The sequence below is a fragment of the Mustela nivalis genome (genome assembly GCF_964662115.1).
Source record: "Mustela nivalis genome assembly, chromosome: 7".
Taxonomy (NCBI): Eukaryota; Metazoa; Chordata; class Mammalia; order Carnivora; family Mustelidae; genus Mustela; species Mustela nivalis.
The window spans coordinates 93,430,710-93,449,536 of record NC_139026.1 but is presented as its reverse complement, the minus strand read 5'-3'; the positions used below and the strand labels follow the sequence as shown (position 1 = coordinate 93,449,536).

The 18,827-nt window shown below is 36.8% G+C and overlaps 1 pseudogene across 1 annotated transcript; it reads right to left on the bottom strand.

Annotated features, from left to right (window-relative positions):
• Positions 1–2,718: 2,718 nt before the first annotated feature.
• Positions 2,719–14,953, bottom strand: LOC309868848 (olfactory receptor 6C1-like; annotated as a pseudogene). Its single transcript has 3 exons — positions 14,883–14,953; positions 9,592–10,087; positions 2,719–3,212 (listed from the first exon to the last, which is right to left on the bottom strand). The product of its transcript is annotated as an olfactory receptor 6C1-like (transcript).
• Positions 14,954–18,827: the final 3,874 nt, after the last annotated feature.

Sequence of the window (18,827 nt, the reverse complement as noted above, 5' to 3'; positions counted from 1 at the left end):
ATGTTTAATAGCAGCAATGTCTACAATAGCCAAACTGTGGAAAGAACCTAGATGTCCATCAACAGATGAATGGATAAAGAAGATGTGGTATATATACACAATGGAATGCTATGCAGCGATCAAAAGAAATAATAAAATCTTGCCATTTGCAACAACATGGATGGAACTAGAGCATATCATGCTTAGCAAAATAAGTCAATCGGAGAAAGACAACTATCATATGATCTCCCTGATATAAGGAAGTGGAGTTGCAACATGGGGGGTTAAGGGGGTAGGAGAAGAATAAATGAAACAAGATGGGATTGGGAGAGAGAGAAACCATAAGTGACTCTTAATCTCACAAAACAAACTGAGGGTTGCTGGAGGGAGGGGTGTTGGGAGAAGGAGGTTGGGGTTATGGACATTGGGGAGGGTATGTGCCATGGTGAGTGCTGTGAAGTGTGTAAATCTGGTGATTCACAGACCTCTACCCCTGGGGATAAAAATAAATTATATGATTTTTAAAAAAAATTAAAAGAAAATAATAATTGAAAAAAAACGGCCCAATGTAAAATAAAAGAAGAAAATGAACACCAAATGCCTTAGAAAATATTCAATTAATTATTCTTTTGTCATACAATATATTGAGTTTTGTTAAAATTTACATTTCATATGATCACTGTTTTAAAAGCTAACTCAGTGTTATGTACATTATTACATGTGTTTATGTTGGGTAAAATATAGTCAGAGTACTAGGACATTGGAATATTTCTAAATTACTCAAATGTATTTATGTATTCCAAAAATGTTTATCGAATGCCCACTACAGGACAGAAGCCTGTTCTAAGGTAAGAGTATTAGTGACTTCTGGTCAAAGTCTAACAAATGCTTCTCCTGGGGTGGAGATGAGGGGCTGATCTGTAGAACTGATCCTAAGATGTGAAGTCTCTCACATGGCAGGTTTCAACAAACTGATGTGGGCTTTCTGAGTGCAGAATTGATAAGACACAGCACAACCGGCTTGTGGAAGTGTCTAGGCACGCTGTGCACCCTGCTGCGGGGACCACAGCATTTTGTCTACCGGGGGGACAGAGATCTCTGCCCCCCTAGAGTGAGGGATGTGAGAGAAAGCAGACAATAAGCAATGAACATGATTGATTCCCAAATTATAGGGTCTTTTATAAATTAGCAAATATTTTATAAAGGAAGAGAAAACTGAAAAACCTTGGAAGTTGAAGGCTACTATAATTTTATGTAGAGAAGTTGTGGGAGGACTTATTGAGGTGACATGCAGATATCTGGGATAGGAGTGTGTCTGGTTTAAGAACCATCTAGTGTAAATGCACTAAGGCCTTAAGAGGAAACATCATGTGATTTTCTAAGATAGATTTATTTTTTTCTTCCTTTCCAATATTAGTAAATGTATTGGTGCTTGTCCTGCTAGTCTCCTGGATAGAATATCCAGTATAGTACTGAATAAACACAGTGATAGTGAGCTAGTAACTGAATTTTGTTAAAATGTTTTTTCTATGAACAAAGTATACCATGAAAAAAATAAGTTTTTGCATCATTTGCATTTAAATAAATTGTATGTGCAATCTATTATATCAAAAGAGCCAGAAAAGGTATGAGAAACTTACAATCTTAGGTGTTGATTATCAAGAAGAGCAGTTTAAAGTCAAACATTTAAATACACTACTAAGGGGCGCTGGGTGGCTCAGTGGGTTAAGCCTCTGCCTTCAGCTCAGGTCATGTTTTCAGGGTCCTGGAATGGAGCCCCACATTGGGCTCTCTGCTTTGCAGGGAGGCTATTTCCCCACCCCCCTCTCTGCCTGCCTCTCTGCCTACTTGTGACTTTTCTCTCTGTCAAATAAAGAAATAAAATCTTTAAAAAAATTAATACACTACTAAGAAACAGTAAATGTACTCATATCTTGTACCTAGGAATATTTATGTCTTCAGGCTTTTTTAAAGAACTGATATAGTTTATGTGTTAATTATGGAGTTGCTAGAAATAAGGGCTACTTCATGTTTTCCATAAATATATGTGACTTCATATTTGCATTTTAAATTAATAAATTATATGGCACAAAAAATTCTAAACTGGGTACTTGAAAAATACTTTGAGACTTCTCAAAAGAGTAAATATATCACTTTCTTAGTGATAGTTTTTTACATAGTTACTAAGTATACTATCATATGGAGAGGATGGTACATGTAATATTCCAATAAGACTAAGTTATATTTACAGTTTATGTAGTGTAAAATAATAATAATGTTAAGCATGACAATATTTTCTGAATTCTTTCAAAGAATGTTTCTTGGTGAAATCATAAAACAATTTTAACTCATTAATTGTACATTTCTTTTTGTCTTTCTTTGATTTTCTAAGTTTCATTGTGAAAAAATTGGTATTTAAATATATTTAGAAGGAAATGAGGTCAGTACTCATAGAGAGTGAAAAGACAATCTCAAAGGAAAGGAAATGCGTGAGAAAATGATTGGAATTTAAGTGGAAATATATATATATAATATAATATATATATATATATATATATATATATATATATATCTCAGTATTCTCAAATATCTTCAGTATACTGTTGGCAATAGAAATACAAGCAATGAAATAGAACTCTAGAGAGATTATGTGGATATTCATAGACTTTTTCAGGCCCGGTTTCCTATTTACTTGTTCTTGACTATGTCTCTAATTTATGACAACATTTTAATTTTTTTTTATTTCCTTGAGAAAAATACAATCTTTCTTGCCTGTCCACGAGGGCTAGCTTGACTTGCTGGTTCCTTAAGCTGTAAATAAAGGGGTTCAGCATGGGGGCTACTAAGGTGTTCAGCACAGCAACACCCTCGCTCAGAGACACTCTGTCTTTTGCTGCTGGATTAATGTACATGAAAATGCAGCTGCCATAGGAGATGGACATGACAATCATGTGGGATGAACAGGTGGAAAAGGCCTTTGTCCTCTGACTAGCGGAAGGAATCCTCAAAATTGTTCTAATGATATATATGTAGGACAGAATTATTAATGCCAAAGTGAACAGTAGAGTAAACACAGCACATGAAAAACCCACTGTCTCTAGGAATTTTGTGTCTGAACAAGAAAGGTGTAGTAAGGGGAAATAATCACAGGTAAAATGGTCTATAATGTTGGACTTACAGTAATCAGGCTGCATGAACAGCACGAGTGATGGGAATATGATTAAGAATGAAATCAGCCAGAGGAGTCAAGATGGAGGAGAAGTAGCAGGCTGAGACTACTTCAGCTAGCTGGAGATCAGCTAGATAGCTTATCTAAAGATTGCAAACACGTGAAAATCCATCGGCAGATCGAAGAGAAGAAGAACAGCAATTCTGGAAACAGAAAAACAACCACTTTCTGAAAGGTAGGACTGTCTGAGAAGTGAATCCAAAGCCACGGGAAGATAGACCCCGGGGGGAGGGGACAGCTCCCGGCAAGCGGCGGAGCAACAGCGCACAAAATCAGAACTTTTAAAAGTCTGTTCCGCTGAGGGACATCGCTCCAGAGGCTAAACCGGGGCGAAGCCCACGTGGGGTCCGCATGGCCTCAGGTCCTGCAGGGTCACAAAAGGATCGGGGGTCTCTGAGTGTCGCAGAGCTTGCTGGTATTGGAACAGGAAAGCCGGCTACAGAGACAGAGCCCACAGTAAGCTCGCAGCTCGGGGTTACCTGGAACCGGTCGCAGGCTTGGTGAGCTCGGAGCGTGGCCAGAGGTCAGGCAGACGGGAGTAACTGGGCGCTGTTCTCTGAGGTCGCACTGAGGAGTGGGGCCCTGGGCTCTCGGCTCCTCCGGGCCAGAGACCAAGAGGTCGCCATTTGTAATCCCATCTTCCGGAACTCTACAGAAAGCACTTGGGGAACAAAAGATCCGGAAAGCAAACCTGAGCGGATTACTCACCCTGGCCCCTGGTAAGGGTGGTGCAATTCTGCCTGGGGCAAAGACACTTGAGAATTACTACAACAGGCCCCTCCCCCAGAAGATCAACAAGAAATCCAGCCGAGACCAAGTTCACCTACCAAGGAGTGCGGTTTCAATACCAAGGAGAGCAGCAGAATTCCAAAGGAGGAGAAAGCAAAGCACGGAACTCATGGCTTTTTCCCTGTGATTTTTTTTAGTCTTGCAGTTAATTTAATATTTTTCTTTTTCATTTTTTGTTTTTTTTTTCTCGTCTTCTGGTAAATTTTTTTTGACTTTTACCTTTTTCTTTTTTAACGTTTTTAAACTAGTTTATCCAATATATATATTTTTTTCTTTTTTATATTTTTTCTTATTTGTTTTCTTTTTTTTAATTCTTTTCTTTTCTTTTTTTTTCTTTTTTTCCTTTTTTTTCCTTTCTTCCTTTTTGAACCTCTTTTTATCCCCTTTCTCCCCCCTCAGGATTTGGGATCTCTTCTAATTTGGTTAAAGCATATTTTCCTGGGGTTGTTGCCACCCTTTTAGTATTTTACTTGCTCCTTCATATACTCTTATCTGGACAAAATGACAAGATGGAAAAATTTACCACAAAAAAAAAGAACAAGAGGCAGTACCGAAGGCTAGGGACCTAATCAATACAGACATTGGTAATATGTCAGATCTAGAGTGTAAAATGACAATTCTCAAGGTTCTAGCCGGGCTCAAAAAAGGCATGGAAGATATTAGAGAAACCCTCTCGAGAGATATAAAAGCCCTTTCTGGAGAAATAAAAGAACTAAAATCTAACCAAGTTGAAATCGAAAAAGCTATTAATGAGGTGCAATCAAAAATGGAGGCTCTCACTGCTAGGATAAATGAGGCAGAAGAAAGAATTAGTGATATAGAAGACCAAATAACAGAGAATAAAGAAGATGAGCAAAAGAGGGACAAACAGCTACGGGACCACGAGGGAAGAATTCGAGAGATAAGTGACACCATAAGATGAAACAACTTTAGAATAATTGGGATTCCAGAAGAAGAAGAAAGAGAGAGGGGAGAGGAAGGTATACTGGAGAGAATTATTGGGGAGAATTTCCCCAATATGGCAAAGGGAACAAACATCAAAATCCAGGAGGTTCAGAGAACGCCCCTCAAAATCAATAAGAATAGGCCCACACCCCGTCACCTAATAGTAAAATTTACAAGTCTCAGTGACAAAGAGAAAATCCTGAAACCAGCCCGGGAAAAGAAGTCTGTAACATACAATGGTAAAAGTATTAGATTGGCAGCAGACTTATCCACAGAGACCTGGCAGGCCAGAAAGAGCTGGCATGATATTTTCAGAGCACTAAACGAGAAAATATAGCCACGAATGCTATATCCAGCTAGGCTATCATTGAAAATAGAAGGAGAGATTAAAAGCTTCCAGGACAAACAACAACTGAAAGAATTTAAAACACCAAACCAGCTCTACAGGAAATATTGAAAGGGGTCCTCTAAGCAAAGAGAGCCTACAAGTGGTAGATCAGAAATGAACAGAGACCATTTACAGTAACAGTCACCTTACAGGCAATACAATGGCACTAAAGTCATATCTCTCAATAGTTACCCTGAATGTTAATGGGCTAAATGCCCCTGTCAAAAGACACAGGGTATCAGAATGGATAAAAAAACAAAACCCATCTATATGTTGCCTCCAAGAAACTCATTTTAAGCCCGAAGACACCTCCAGATTTAAAGTGAGGGGGTGGAAAAGAATTTACCATGCTAATGGACACCCGAAGAAAGCAGGAGTGGCAATCCTTATATCAGATCAATTAGATTTTAAGCCAAAGACATAATAAGAGATGAGGAAGGACACTATATCATACTCAAAGGGTCTGTCTAACAAGAAGATTAACAATTTTAAATATCTATGCCCCCAACTTGGGAGCAGCCAACTATATAAACCAATTAATAACAATTATCAAATAAATACATCAACAATAATACAATAATAGTAGGGGACTTTAACACTCCCCTCACTAAATAGACAGATCATCCAAGCAAAAGATCAGCAAGGAAATAAAGGCCTTAAACGACACACTGGACCAGATGGACATCACAGATATATTCAGAACATTTCATCCCAAAGCAACAGAATGCACATTCTTCTCTAGTGCACATGGAACATTCTCCAGAATAGATCACATCCTCGGTCCTAAATCAGGACTCAACTGGTATCAAAAGGTTGGGATCATTCCCTGCATATTTTCAGACCACAATGCTCTAAACCTAGAACTCAACCACAAAAGGAAGTTTGGAAAGAACCCAAATACATGGAGACTAAACAGTATCCTTCCAAAGAATGAATGGGTCAACAGGGAAATTAAAGAAGAATTGAAAAAAATCATGGAAACAAATGATAATGAAAATACAACGGTCCAAATCTGTGGGACACAACAGAGGAAGTCCTGAGAGGAAAATATATAGCGGTACAAGCCTTTCTCAAGAAACAAGAAAGGTCTCAGGTACACAACCTAACCCTACACCTAAAGTAGCTGGAGAAAGAACAAGAAAGAAACCCTAAACCAAGTAGGAGAAGAGAAATCATAAAGATCAGAGCAGAAATCAATGAAATAGAAACCAAAAAAACAATAGAACAAATCAACGAAACTAGGAGCTGATTCTTTGAAAGAATTAATAAAATTGATAAACCCCTGGCCCGACTTATCAAAAAGAAAAGAGAAAGGACCCAAATAAATAAAATCATGAATGAAAGAGGAGAGATCACAGCTAACACCAAAGAAATACAAACTACTATAAGACATACCATTAGCAACACTACGCCAATAAATTTGACAATGTGGAAGAAATGGATGCATTCCTAGAAACATATAAACTACCACAACTGAACCAGGAAGAAATAGAAAGCCTGAACAGACCCATAACCAGTAAGGAGATTGAAACAGTCATTAAAAATCTCCAAACAAACAAAAGCCCAGGGACAGATGGCTTCCCGGGAGAATTCTACCAAACATTTAAAGAAGAACTAATTCCCATTCTCCTGAAACTGTTCCAAAAAATAGAAATGGGAGGAAAACTTCAATTGAGGTCAGCATCACCTTGATCCCAAAACCAGACAAGGATCCCATCAAAAATGAGAGCTATAGACCAATATCCTTGAGGAACACAGATGCGAAAATACTCAACAAAATACTAGCCAATAGGATTCAACAGTACATTAAAAGGATTATTCCCCACGACGAAGTGGGATTTATTCCAGGGCTGCAAGTTTGGTTCAACATCCGCAAATCAGTCAACGTGATACAACACATCAATAAAAGAAAGAACAAGAACCATATGATACTCTAAATAGATGCTGAAAAAGCATTTGACAAAGTACAGCATCCCTTCCTGATCAAACCTCTTCAAAGTATAGGGATAGAGGGCACATACCTCAATATCATCAAAGCCATCTATGAAAAACCCACCGCAAATATCATTCTCAATGGAGAAAAACTGAAAACTTTTCCACTAAGGTCAGGAACATGGCAGGGATGTCCATTATCACCACTGCTATTCAACATATACTAGAGGTCTTAGCCTCAGCAATCAGACAACAAAAGGAAATTAAAGACATCCAAATCGGCAAAGAAGAAGTCAAACTATCACTCTTCGCAGATGATATGATACTATATGTGGAAAACCCAAAAGACTCCACTCCAAAACGGCTATAACTTGTACAGGAATTCAGTAAAGTGTCTGGACATAAAATCAATGCACAGAAATCAGTTGCATTTCTCTACACCAACAGCAAGACAGAAGAAAGAGAAGTTAAGGAGTCAATCCCATTTACACTTGCACCCAAAACCATAAGATACCTAGGAATATACCTAACCAAAGAGGCAAAGAATCTATACTCAGAAAACTATGAAGTACATATGAAAGAATTTGAGGAAGACACAATGAAATGGAAAAATGTTCCATGCTCCTGGATTGGAAGAATAAATATTGTGAAAATGTCTATGCTACCAAAAGCAATCTACACATTTAATGCAATTCCTATCAAAGTACCATCCATCTTTTTCAAAGAAATGGAACAAATAATTCTAAAATTTATATGGAACCAGAAAAGACCTCGAGTAGCCAAAGGGATATTGAAGAAGAAAGCCAACGTTGGTGGCATCACAATTCCGGACTTCAAGCTCTATTACAAAGCTGTCATCATCAAGACAGCATGGTACTGGCACAAAAACAGTCACATAGATCAATGGAACAGAATAGAGAGACCAGTAATAGACCCTCAACTCTACAGTCAACTAATCTTCGACAAAGCAGGAAAGACTGTCCAATGGAAAAAAGACAGCCTCTTCCAATAAATGGTGCTGGGAAAATTGGTCAGCCACATGTAGAAAAACGAAACTGCACCCTTTCCTTACACCACACACAAAAATAGACTCAAAATGGATGAAGGACCTCAATGTGCAAAAGGAATCCATCAAAATCCTTGAGGAGAACACAGGCAGCAACCTCTTTGACCTCAGCCGCAACAACATCTTCCTAGGAACAACGCCAAAGGCAAGGGAAGCAAGGGCAAAAATGAACTATTGGGATTTCATCAAGATCAAAAGCTTTTGCACAGCAAAGGAAACAGTTAACAAAATCAAAAGACAACTGACAGAATGGGAGAAGATATTTGCAAAGGACATATCAGATAAAGGACTAGTGTCCAGAATCTATAAAGAACTTAGCAAACTCAATACCCAAAAAACAAATAATCCAATCAAGAAATGGGCAGAGGACATGAACAGACATTTCTGCAAAGAAGACATCCAGGTGGCCAACAGACACATGAAAAAGTGCTCCATATCACTGGGCATCAGGGAAATACAAATCAAAACCACAATGAGATATCACCTCACACCAGTCAGAATGGCTAAATCAACAAGTCAGGAAATGACAGATGCTGGCGAGGATGCGGAGAAAGGGGAACCCTCCTACACTGTTGGTGGGAATGCAAGCTGGTGCAGCCACTGTGGAAAACAGCATGGAGGTTCCTCAAAATGTTGAAAATAGAACTGCCCTATGACCCAGCAATTGCACTATTCTGTATTTACCCTAAAGATACAAACGTAGTGATCCAAAGGGGCACATGCACCCTAATGTTTATAGCAGCAATGTCCACAATAGCCAAACTATGGAAAGAACCTAGATATCCATCAACAGATGAATCGATAAAGAAGTGGTGGTATATATACACAATGGAATACCATGCAGTCATCAAAAGAAATGAAATCTTGTCATTTGCGACAACATGGATAGAACTAGAGCTTATCATGCTTAGTGAAATAAGTCAAGCAGAGAAAGACAACTATCATATGATCTCCTTGATTTGAGGAAGTGGTGATGCAAAATGGGGGCTTAAGTGGGTAGGAGAAGAATCAATGAAACAAGATGGGATTGGGAGGGAGACAAACCATAAGTGCCTCTTAATCTCACAAAACAAACTGAGGGTTGCTGGGGGGAGGGGTTTTGGGAAAAGGGGGTGGGATTATGACATTGGGGAGGGTATGTGCTTTGGTGAGTGCTGTGAAGTGTGTAAATTTGGTTATTCACAGACCTGTACCCCTTGGGATAAAAATATATGTTTATAAAAAATAAAAAATAAAAAATAATGAAAAAAAAAAGAGTGAAATCAGCCATGAAGAGAAAACAAGAAGTATGCAGACTCTGGGATTCTTGAAATGTTTATGCAATGCAGATGTTTGCATATGGCAATGTAAGGGTCATAGGACATGGCAGTTAGAAGGTAAAATTCAGTGACTCCCAACAGAATAAAAACAAAAACAAAAACAAAACAAATCAAAACAAAACAAAAACAACTGAGCCATACAGTCATTAAAAGAAATGGTTTTATCTCCTGTAATCAGGGTGCCCAGGAACTTGGGTATGCTGACAGTTGTGAATGAAACCTCTAGCAAGGAGAAATTTCTGAGGAAGAAACACATGGGAGTCTGGAGGTGGGAATCCAGCAAGGTAAGGGTGATAATGGTCAGGTTCCCATTGATGCTGAGCATGTAGGTGATGAACAGAAAGACAAAGATCACCCCCTAAAGCTGTGGGTCATCTGACAATTCCAGGAGGATAAACTGTTTATCCTGTGTGGTTTTTCTTTTTTTTCTTCTTCTTCTTCTTTTGTGTAGAGAAGAAAACACAAACAGAAGGATTAGAGAAAGGGGATTGCATGTGGGAAGCCGCTGGAATTGGTCTCTGGAAGCAAACTATTTTAATTTAGTTTAGTTTAATTAATTTAATGTAAGAGAACTTTAAGACAACTTAATAAAAGTGGATGACATGTTTTAAAGTAAGTTTTTACCATCGGCTACACTCTGTGTTTAACATAGAATGATTTTTCAAAATCCTTTATTTCACAGATTGGGAATTGATTCTAAAGAGATTTAAAAAAATCTTATCCCCATTACATACCCTACATGAGAAGAACAGGAATTTTAACCTAGGTTTCTCTGAATATTTGATAACTGGAATAGAAATGCTTCCTGTTGACTCTTCAAAATAATTTCCTGAAGGATTCCCTTCCCATTGAGAAAATCTTTGTTTTCTTCCAACCACATTGTCTTGTTTCCTCATTTCTGTCACCTAATTCCCTATATTATTACTTAGTAGTATAACATAGAAAAGACAGTATGTTTGGAGGGAAGTCACTCAAATGAGGATGTGACCAAAATTTGAAAGTCAGTGAAGTTCAATTTTTAACACTGTGACAAAATTCCCAAGTTTTCACTCTGGTTCACATTTTTCTTTTTCAACCTCCTATTCCTCTTCTGAAGCCACAGTTAATGAATTCTTTGACATGATGTCCTTGGACTTTGGACAGCACAGAGTTGACAGAAGGCATGGTAGAAATTTAGGTTAATCTACACATTCATGAGCTAAAGAAACAATGTATTTATATCTAAAATTATTTTATAGAACATTTTTTCCTTCAGAGTTTCTTCTATCTAAATGTTGTTGGTATTATTCTTTATATATGAATTCTGCTTTCTATCCCATATTATAATTTTATATTTTTCCTTTTATCTACAAGAGTATTCAGTTATAAATGGCAACACCTTGGAGTATAGGATAAGACAGTACATGAAATCCCTTTATATTCTTTTCCTGAATAATAATAACTTTAATAATACAATGCATTTTGAAGTGAAGCTAAATTTTTCTCAATATATCAAACCAGTCCGTTATCATATCCCTCATTCTGTGCATTCTCACTAAATAGTAAAGTGTCAATTCAGAGTTATGAAAGACATTTTGCAAATAGGATATTTAGTTTCAAGATGTAGAATTATTGATTACTGGTATATAATAATGCATCATAATACTGTGAAGTTTCTTGCTCTTTTTTTCCGTTATATGCCTGAGTTCTCTTTTCACTCATTTCACACTGTTTAGCCAAAAAAATGTTGCTGTTGATTACTTAAGGCAAATTCCAACTGAGATGGATAGTGCCAACGCTATGGGAAAAGCATGTGAAAGTCACAGGAAATGAACAATTCTTTTGCTATTTCTCAGGACTGGAGGAAGCAGGCTGAAGGGCTTTTAAACAGACACCATAGTGACATATTTTGTAAACAAACTTGTGGTAATTCAGGTGTATGATCGATATTTCAATCATAACAGTCATTGTTCTCAATGAACAATCCTCTATCATTAACACTGTGTGTACAACTCTTTGATCTGTAAGTTATTTCTTCTTCTGATGTTTTTGGTAGAGTGATGAAAATATATCCAAGACTCTAAGACATCATTTCAAGCTCTCCTTCCTAACTGCTTATCCATGTTTATTTTACCCAGTCACATGTAACTTATGTTCACAAAATTTGTAATCCCATTTGCTCCTTTCTTTTCAATGAATTCTATTCTGTCATGGATATCTAATTGTTGAATCAAGTGTGTCATTCATTGAAAGTGAAAATTAACAAATTGTATAAACAGCTACTTGCTATTTTGTTAAATAAAATAACTGGAAATGATTTTTAGGACACTTCTGCCATTCCATATACATTTTGAAAAAAGAAAAATAACATTCTCCAGGTTGTACAATTTAAAGAAACAACAATTTTTTAAGGCCTACTAAAGATGAAGAGATTGTTTTCTTTATTTTTGTAATAATTAGAAGTAGTAAAAAGCACCATGATTCCACAATATAATTGGAAACTAACTTTATCATCCTGCACTCTCTTCCTAATTTAAAGAGAGAGAATTCTTTAATTCTGTATAATAAATTCTCTCTTCATAAGTTAAATCTCCTTAAGGAAAGGTGTGAACACATAAATCCAAGGAAATTTTCGTCCACAAATTAGTACACAATTTTCCAATTCTCTTTCTCTCTCATGTGACACTCCTTTTCTTGGTGTTAGATTTAGATGTGAGGCTAATTTGTCAAATAAGAGAACAAAATATTGGTTTAATGTGGTATCTCAAGTAATAATTCAGGTTATAACAACCACTAACTTTTTTTTTTTTTAATTCCTGACCATGTTTACTGACAACTAATGTCGTGCAAGATCTTTATGGTGACTGAATAGAAAAGAATCTCATGAACGACCAATTTAGGTTTTTTTTTCCCCCCAGATTATTACTTTAGTAATGTCTCAGAATTTTCCTCAAATTTGATCAGAATCTTGTTTCCCTCAGTCCCCTGTGGGGAAAAAAATCACCTTGTTTTTTTTCCTAATAGAAAGGGAGAATTTGGATCCCAAATCAGATCAAAGCATCAACCAGTATGAATAGGAATAATGAAGGAAAAGCAGTAATCATATAAATTACTCTCAAAATCTGTAGGTTTTCATAAAGATATTCTACATATATCCTGATTATCTCAATTTGTTATTGTTAACGAGGTATCTATATTTGGGTATAATTTTTAATGTAAAGAAGGAAAGGAATTCTTCAAAAACATAAAGCATCAGAACTTAATTTTTATTTATAAGATATGATATTATTGGGGCGCTTGTGGGCTTTGTCTTCAAAGAGAAATGGATTAAAAATGCAACTCATAGTATTGTGACTTTGGACAAGTTACTTAATCTCTCTAAATTTTACTTTTTCCTTCATTTAAAAAAATAGGAATAATAATTTATGGAATAGTCATGAGGACTAATTTAAGAAAAATTAAAATTAAATCATACAAAATCTGTATAAATTGTACTCCCAAAAAGTGGTTAATATTATCTTTATTTTCCCCAAAATGAAGTCAATGAACATATTTGAAGAATATAGCCCCAGTTTAAATAACAAAACCATCTTTGAGACAGTGAAAACTGTGTGCTGAAGGACCCCGGGTCAGAACAATACTATAGCCTATAAGTTTTAACATTCTTTTTATAACCAGCTTATGCTAACTAAGAAACTGTGGCCAGCTGACCATAGATAAGGGAGTCAGCAAGCAGCATAACAGGATAACGAATAGCAAAAATCTGTGTTTAACCCAGCTGTTTCTAGCTTCTGTATAATAATGCTTCTAATGTTCTGCTAAGAAATGAAAAATTGCTTAAACCCTCAACTCTAAGGAGCAAGAGGCTGGCTGAGGACAAAGCAAAAGCTGGCGCCTTGCACCCCCCCCTTCACCCGCTCCCCTCCATATGTGTAGCATTATAAATAGTTAACTTGCAGAAATCACAGTCCTGCAGGGTAGGAGTCTCCCTTGGTTTGCAAATGTCCTTGAGATTTACAACAAAGAAGTTACCTTACGTTTGATAGCAGGAATGTAACATTTCACCAGGAGACTCCCAATTGTCTTTATGTTAGTGCCTCATTAGAGGGAAAATGGCCTTGGCTTGATAGTAACCAGGCCTTCAATATCCTGATAGTGCTTTCATTCGCATGTGTGGGCTAACTGGCCAGTTCTGCTTCTGTAAGATTGCTTTGTCTGCTTTCGCGCAGGTCCCCTGATCCACTCCACTGACGCCAAGTATGCCTGTTTAAACTATCAATCAGTCAGCTCAGCCCCTCCCGAAACTTGTTTGTATCTGTCCATAAAAATCCTGCACCACCCCAGCCTGGTGTGCTCAGCTAGCAGGAGCTGCTGACCAACCCGCAGGCGCCTGCAGAAACAATAAAGAACCTCTTGCTGTTTGCATCCTGTGGCAGTGTTGAATTCTTGGGTAAGAGGATCCGCAGGTCTTTCAGTGCACTTATCTCATTTACTCAGTGTGAGTTATCTATGTTAATTTGAAGACACTGACAATGAAGGAGATTAAGTATAATAAGCGAGATCAGACATCAGATGTTAGTTGATAGTAGAATTGGAGAAGATCAAATTGAGAGACAATAATTGTATGAAAAGTAATAGAGGTGAAGGACCCCAAGTCAGAACTATAGTATAGCCTATAAGTTTTAACATTCTTTTTATAACCAGCTTATGCTAACTAAGAAACTGTGGCCAGCTGACCATAGATAAGGGAGTCAGCAAGCAGCATGACGGGATAACGAATGGTGAACATCTGTGTTTAACCCGGCTGTTTCTGGCTTCTGTATAATAATGCTTCTAATGCTTTGCTAAGAAATGAAAAATTGCTTAAACCCTCGTTCGCTGTGTAATCAAATAAAGTTATACCCTTCCCCTGTTAAGAATTTCCCCTACTACTAAGTAAAATTGATAAGGGTTGCCTCCCGTACCAAGGCCGGAGACGTACGGTTCAGCACGTGCGCTAGCTGGAGACATGCGGTTCAGCATGTATACAGATAAAGGTTAGAAACGTGCAATTCAACACGTATCCTCTACTGTACACTACCTGAACGGTGACTGGCCAGAATGTATGGTTGGTTTTAAAGGATTGGCTACCTATGTGTAGGCCTTACTGTAATGCTTTGAAATTACTGGCTAGAAAAGTGAGGGCTCTGATGTAATGGACTGTAAAATTCTATATTAAGGGAATCCCGAAACAGATCGGGGCTCTCAGACACTGACCCATCCCTCGCGGATTTCATGGTCAAGTGTCCCTGGGAGTCCGAGCATGCCCGAATAAAATCCTCTTGCATATTGCATTCAGTGGTCTGTGAGTGCGTCCTTGGGTGCGGGTCCTCTAGGGTCTTTCAGAGGAATAAGATATTATGACAAACAGGAAATGTAACATACTCATTTTTCATAATCCTTGATAAATACAGCTGACATAAGAAACCCAAATTATTCTATGTATTCCAAAATAAAGTTAAGGTAAACATTAATGAATCTGTGCTAAAAAAAAAAACAAATTTTCCATTGGCTACAACTTTACAATCTTACCTCTATTTGTCACACAAATGACATCATCAGCTGGTTGAAATGGTTAAAAAAATAAAAAGCAAATTGACAACTATTTCAGTTTTAGGTTAAGAGATTCAGTATTTTAAAAATCAGTCTTTCTCAATACATTGAAGTTACTTTATTTCTGTAGCTAATATTCTTTTACACAATTTTCCCTATAGCTATGGGAGCAAAAATAGTGAAGAGAAGTTAGATTTAGAGTTACTTTGGACCTTTTGGAAGAAGATTCCATGTGGATTGTCTCTTGCCTAATGCACATGTTTTATTTACCATATATATCTATGTCTCAGAGCAAATACTCCAGTGAATCAAATGTGCCAACAAGGGCCTAGAGGAAAATACACTAAGGATTGTACAAATGTTATCAACAGTTGCACTAATATTGGAACGAGAAACTTTTGGGATAATGCCCAAAGAGATAAAAAAAAAAAAAAAAGGGCATAAGAAATCAGCCAGAAGCACTTGGAATATTTTGCATATAATCTAAATGAAAAATAACTAAATATGCAGTTTTTTGGGAACATTTCCTACATTTCCTGAATCAGGATTTCTCTCAAGAATACAATCTCCTATGTCTTCTTTTGCTGAGTAAAATACTGAGACGACTTAATTTCATCTGAAAACATTAGATTTTATCATATACTAAAACATCTCCATAAAAGTGGCACTCCAAGCTAGTAGGTATGAAATAAAGTATTCAAAAACACTGAATATAGAATGATAAGGAGAATGGGATAGAGTTCAGTGCTCAGTGATTTCCCATTGAAAGGCATGAAAAGCTATGGATTAAATACTCATTGAACTCTTCAATCTTTTCCAAGAATCACTTGAAGTCATTCTCCCATCATAGTAATGGTGCTGATTCTTGAGAAGCATCTACTACCCAGAAAATCCCTTTCCATTTGAAGGATGTGCTGGGTTTATCCCTGTAATTGATGGAAACATAAAATCTAGGAAATTGGCAGGATTTTACAATTCTGATTTCTTTCTGTCTCATTTTAGAAAATTATCAAAAAAGCAATCTGTTGAATCAATCACTATTTTTTTCCTTCAACAAATATCTTCACTGATCTGCTACATTTAAATAGTATATAAAACAGAATCGCACTGGGGATAAAACGGAATCAAAAGAGATAAGATTCCTATTGCCACACAATTACTAAAAATCAAGGAAAGCCAAATGAGAGAAATGTTCTGAAAGTTATAAAGTAACCTATCAGTTCAGAACTTTTTTAGTACACCAAACCATTTTTTAATCAGCAAATTTACTCCATTATACCAAATAATGTATACTATTGAACCCATTATTTTTAGTCATTTTTCAAATATAAAAGTATACAAAATTGTACTTTTAACATTTTCTGACTTGTCTGTTGATTCCCATTTCACCAAAAGTTGCCCCAAAGTAGTGATTTTTTGCTTGTTAAATATTCTAAATTATTCTGATTCAACCACAGTATTTAATAAATTATGTGATCCAAGTAATTTGAGAGTGATGATCTAATTGTTCATATCAAAGTTAATCAGTAAAACCAGCATATCATTAAAAAGAGCTATTTTAACAGATACCTAATTTCTATTGAAGTTTTCATATATACATAAGTTTATTACTTTCAGGACTTAAAACTTCTAAAAAATATTTTTAATTTTATATGTAAGTGCCTATAATATATAAGAATATCAATGGAAGGCAGTGTATCACAAGGATTTTTTTTTAAAGGAGTTTTAGATCTAAGAGAGATAGGCTCAAATTCAAGCTTTGTTATTTATTCACATTAAAGGCCTTTCTTTCTCCATTTCTTTTTTTTGGGGGGGAACATTTCCTGAATTTCCTGAATTATTTCTTTTTTTTAAAGACTTTATTTATTTATTTGACAGACAGAGATTCCAAGTAGGCAGAGAGGCAGGCAAAGGGGGGCGGGGAAGCAGGCTCCCTGCTGAGCAGAGAGCCTGATGCAGGGCTTGATCCCAGGACCCTGGAATCATGACCTGAGGGAAAGGCAGAGGCTTTAACACACTGAGCCACCCAGGCACCCCTCTTTCTTCATTTCTAAAAAAGTTTAACAATGTAAATTTTTAGCGAATTAAATAAAACATAATATGTGGAGCTCTCTGTTTCTATATGAAGAAGTAGCTTGAGAGAGATCAATAGTCATGCAAGGAATGTATAGAAATGTGAGATTAAACAGAAAAATAATGTGGTCTAAGACATATGACACCTTCAGTTTGCAGTTCTGCATGTAAGATGTCACAAATCACCACCTGGGTATAACAATAAGTAAAAAGAGGAACAGCCTGACAAATCAACTATTTTGGATCCTTAGAGCAGGCAAATCATTGCCCTCAAGATTGAAAATCAGACAGATAAATATAAGAAGTGAAGGTTTAAGGGAACAGAGGCTCATGAGCAGGAACTGCCATAAGGTCCAGTGCTAGAGTAGGAAAACCTCAAGTATAATGTCAGAAATATCACCTCATGCTTCTTCATGGGAAGAGGAAAAGGGACCGTTTTTAAATACATGAGAGTGCTGTGCTCTTAAGAAAGCCAGCCCTCACAAAGAGCCAGCCCTCACAGAAATCTAGCTGACCAGAGTCTAACCTGCTGGGACATGATAGAGCTTAACTCACCCCAGACAAGGAAATACCCAACTCCAGTATCCTCTAGACTTCCATTGGGAAAAAGAAAATACCCAACTTCAGCCCACTCTAACCTTCCAGTTCTATTTAAGTGGGGAGAAAAATCCGAGAAACACTCACGAAGTTTATAATCCAGAGGCTGGAGGCTCACTAAAACACTGAACTCTAACCATAGGACTATAGAATCCGTCCCCTTCTCCCATGCCTAACCATAACATTTCTTTTCCTCTTTTTCTTTTATTGTGATTTTTTAAATTAACATATAATAATAACAAATAATAATAACATATAATTAACATTATTTGCCCCAGTGGTGCATGTCTGTGAGTCACCAGTCTTAACACAATTCACAGCACTCACCATAGCCCATACCCTTCCCAATGTCCATCACCCAGCCCCCCATCTCTCCTCCGACACCCCCTACAATCCTCAGTTTCTTACCTGAGATTAAGAGTCTCTTATAATTTGTCTCCCTCCCTGGCCCCATATTGTTTCATTTTTCCCTCCCTTTCTCCCACAACCTCCTGCCCAGATCTTAAATTCCTCAGAGAGATCATATGATAATTGTCTTTCTCTTACTGGCTTACTTCACCAAGCATAATACCCTCTAGTTCAATCCATATCATTGCAAATGGCAAGATTTATTTTTTTTTTTGAGAACATCACATTTCTAAACGTCTATCTATTCTGTATTTGTTTTTGTTTTTTGTTTTTGTTGTTGTTGTTGTTTTTTCCCAGTGCATTGTGTCTGGGTGTCAAGAAGAGTACAAACATAACAAAGGTAAAAAAAAATTTTGGAGAGGCAGAGAATGATTCAGAACGAGACATGGGTGAAGTGTTAGAATATTAAGACTGGAAATTTGAAATAAATGTGATTAATATTGCAAGGATCTAGTGGATAAATTAGATGAAATGTAAGAACAGAAGGGAAAGACAAGCAGAGAAAATTACAATCCAAAAACCCATACAAAA